Below are 4,307 nucleotides of genomic sequence, written 5' to 3'. Positions count from 1 at the left end.
CTAGCTACTCAGGAGGATGAGGCAGAGCATTGCTTGAACCTGGGAGGCAGAGGTTGCAGTGAGCCAAAATTGCACCACTGTACTCCATTCTGGGTGATGGAGCGAGACTCTGTCTCTTAAAAAAAAAAAAAAAGGAAAAAAAAGAAAATGGTGTTGAATATCTTCAGCAGTTGAAATAATTCATTTAAACATCTCTGAGGAAATATGTTAACCAAAATATTTATTCATAATATCATGCCATGTTAAATAGGTAAGAATTAAGCCAACGTATTTATAATTCTATGCTAAGTAGGAAATCAAATAAATAGAAATACTTATATTATTACACTAAATATACTCTGCTTACACAAAGAGAAGGAAATGTGAATCAGAATAAAGGTAATTAAGAGATACTAGTTATTCTCAGATTTTAAACTCTTCTACCTATTTTTGAAGTATGCATGTATAGCCCTGGATAATTTGAAAATGCATAACTGAGATTGCAGTGAAAAAAATGCTGAGGATTTACAACATTTTGAAAACTTCGGTCATTATACTTACATTAGCTATATTTCAATTGTTGATTTATGAAAAATAAGAATTTATAGATTAAATATAGCATAATTAAAAAATAATGTTCACTCAGTTTCTTTAGTTAAAATATATAATGTGTATTTGAATATAATATATAAATTAAAATATATTTTAAAAATGCAAATTATGAAATGCGTATGTAGTCTCTAACTTGCTTTTTTGATTTGATTATTGTTTCTAAGAGTCTTTAGTGTTGCTGTATGTGGCTAACTTCACAATATTTACTTTTTTGTATTGTTACAATGTTCAGTTTGTTTCCAATGTCTTGGAAATAAACAATGCTGCCAAGAATATTCTTGTTTATCTCCAAGTGCATTAGTGGAAGATTTTCTGTAGGACACTAACCTGGGGTGGAATTGGGGATGGGGATTTTATAAAATAGTGTCATTTTTTTAATTTTTTCAAACCAGTTGAAAGTATTTATAAACCCACACACAGAGTTCCTACTAGTCTACATCTTTCTCTGTATTCAGTATTGCCAGGGTTTTTTTATTTTTCCCGAGCAAATGAAATATGTCACCTCACTAGGTCTTAATTTCCATTTTTCTGATTACTAATTAAATTGAACATGTTCTTTTTCATGTTAGCTTCTGTGAAATAACAGTGCATATCTTTTGCAATTTTTTTCTATTAGATGTTGGCCCTTGAAGTATACTTGAATTATATCATAGACATTAATTTTGTGATCAATTCTATTAATGCGGATATCTTGTTCGACATGATGACTTTTATTTTCTATTTCGTTATTATTTTTTCAATGAATATATTCTTCATTATAATGTAGTAAAACTAATCAGTACTTTCTTTTATGGTGGCACTTATTGTCATTTGATTAAGAAACCCTTTCTTATCTCAAGATCAGAATACAATGCTCATATTTTTTCTTTTCAGCATTTTTATTGTTTATTTTTTCCTTTACCAACCAATTCAGACATAAAAACATAGATATTATCTTTCATAAACCCAATATAATTATTGAAATCAAGAAATTAACATTGATAAAATACTTTTATTTTAATCTATAGAAATTATTTAAATTTTACTGTGTTGTACTATCTCTGTAATTTCTTAAAACTAATATTTTTACTTTGAGATAGCTTTAGATTCACATACATATGTAAGATATAAATCAGAGAGATCTTATACAGTCTTCACCCAGTTTCCCCTAATGGTAACATCTTACGAAACTATAGTATAGTATCAAGATTATGTCAATGTTGACACTGATATAATCAAGGTATGGAATAGTTCTGCCTGCCAGAGGATCCCTGGTGTTGCCCTTTTATAGCCACACTGATTTCCCTTCAGCTCTGCCCATGCCTAACCCCAGGAAACCACTAATCTTTTCTACATTTCTGTAATTTTTTTTAAGATTGTTATTTATTATATAATATTTAACTTTTAGGGGTTGACTGTTACACTTGGCATAATTCCACTGAGTCATCCACGATGTTATGTGGATCAGTAGTTGATCATGTTATTAAATTGCTGAGTAGTTGTTGATTCTCTTTAAAATATTTGGGAGAATTCACCAGTGAAACCATATGGACCTTGGGATTTCTTGGATGGGAGGTCTTTAATTATTAATACAAATTTAATTTCTTTAATGCCTATATGACTGTTCAGATTATTTCACTTTACTTGAGTTTTGGTAGTCTGTGGTTTTTTAGGAATTGTTCCATTTCATCCAAGTTGTTAAATTTATGGGCATAGAGTTGTTTATAGTGTTCTCTTATTATTCTTTTAATAACTGCAAGATCTATAGTGATACCACTGTTTCATTCTTGATATTTGTGATTTGATTCTTCTCCCATTTATTTTTTTCAGTCTTGCTATATAGCAACATATCAGTTTTATGGATTTTTTTCAAACAACCAGATTTTTTGGTAAACCTTTGTATTAATTTCCTATTTTCAATTTTATTGATTTTTGCTTTTATCTTTATTTCCTGTCTTCTTCTAGCTTTGGGTTTATTATGCTCTTCCTTTTAGATTTTTTTGAGGTAACAACTTAAATTATTGATTTGACTTTTTAATTTTGTAATGTAAGAATATAGTGCTATATATTTTCCTCTTGGTATTGTTTTTGCTGAATCCCACATATTTTGATATATTGTATTTTTGTTTTCATTCAATTCTAAATATATTTTACTTCAATCGAGTCTTCCTCTTTGACGTATAGATTATTTAGAAGTGTGCTGTTTAATTTCCAAGTGTTTAGAGATTTTCCTGTTTGATTTCTAGTTTGATTCCATTATGGTTAGAGATCACATTGCCTTTTGCTGCTAGATTGGGAGTCAGGGCTGGCTCACCTTCTTCTGTTGGGTGGGGAGTGATAAAATGCCCTATCGTTACGCTCTTCCTCCAGTCCTGGAGTCTCTGATCATTTTACCTTCCTGTTCCCACCTTTCAGAGTTCCCCTTAGACTATCTCTTGCATCATTTCCAGGGTTTATAGTTTAGTGACCAGGGGAGAATGGAGGAGAGTAGAGTCTACACCATTTTGTCTGGACAGAATATCACTTCAATTTTGCTTTACAATTTTAAATATTTAATTACCTTGAAATTGATTTTTAATGTAGAGTATAGTAGGAATCCAGTTTCACTTTGTTTTATTCAGATAATTGCTGTTTCAACACAATTATATAGTTCTTCAGTGGTCTGAAGTATCAGCTCTGACTGTTATTTAACTAGTTTCCATGAGTCCATGAGTTTGCTTCTGGACTTTCCTTTATGTTTCACTGGTGAGTTTGTTTATTCCTGTGGCAGTAGCATACCTCTAGATTATTTTAGTTTTTAACACATTTGGATATGTCCTAAGGTAATTATCTTTACCTTACTATTATTCTTCAGAAGTGTTTTAGCTGTTGTTGTACCTTTATCTATCCCTATAAATTTAATAGTAGGCTTGCTAAATTCCTAAAAAAATTCTCATAACTTTTATTGAAACATTTTTGGTTTTGTACATTAATATGGAGATTCTAGCATCTTTTCGATATTGAATCTTTCAATGCCTGAATGAACATAGTTTATCCCCCCACATATTTGGACATTCTTGAACATCTTTCAATAACAATTGTATAATTTTCCCCATGCAGATCTTGTACATGTTTTTGTTAAATATAATTCTAAGTACCTTATAATTTTGCTCTTGTATATTATATCTTTTAAAATAAATAAACTTGGTCCTTTGTTGACTTTGAGGCCTCCTTCAACAGAATCAAGAGAGAGTTCATGAGCTCAGTGCGAGACCAGCCCTCTGTCTAACTCCATGCCTCTGTCAGCAGGAGTGGAGAGGGAACTCTCGAACTTGGAATAAGACTGTACCTCTGCAGGACACTATTGGCAGGAGACAACAGAACAACAGAGCACACCAGCATGTCGACTAAGACTGCCTATCTTCAGGACATTTGTCAGTAGGAGCCAAATGGGAAATTCTGAGCAACAGTTGTTCCTGGCTTATTGTCCTCCAATCTTCCCTGTCGTCAACACCCATGCCCTTTTCCATGTTCTTTACAGTCTTCATAAAAGGAGTCCAGGACTTGCAGTTAATCATTTATCCCACAACTCTAATCCTCCATAAGGATCCTTTTTTTTTTTTTTTTGACCCAGTATTTCCCTCTTCTGACTCCCCAAACCCTTTCTTTGTACTCTGTTGAATTCAAGGTCAGTCACCAAAAAAGTCCTTTATATTTTAATCTTTTACTATGAATGTTCCCTTTACCTTTTGTGCTAA

General features: G+C 31.8%; 1 protein-coding gene across 1 annotated transcript in view; it reads left to right on the top strand.

Annotated features, from left to right (window-relative positions):
- SPAG16 (sperm associated antigen 16) overlaps window positions 1-4,307 on the top strand; it is a 221,404-nt gene that overhangs the window by 127,740 nt on the left and 89,357 nt on the right. The gene's annotated exons all lie outside the window — the stretch shown is intronic.

Source organism: Mandrillus leucophaeus, unplaced genomic scaffold (genome assembly GCF_000951045.1).
Source record: "Mandrillus leucophaeus isolate KB7577 unplaced genomic scaffold, Mleu.le_1.0 Scaffold386, whole genome shotgun sequence".
In the NCBI taxonomy this organism is placed as follows: Eukaryota; Metazoa; Chordata; class Mammalia; order Primates; family Cercopithecidae; genus Mandrillus; species Mandrillus leucophaeus.
Note: the sequence above shows the minus strand (reverse complement) of the source record. Positions and strands in the feature narration are given on the sequence as shown.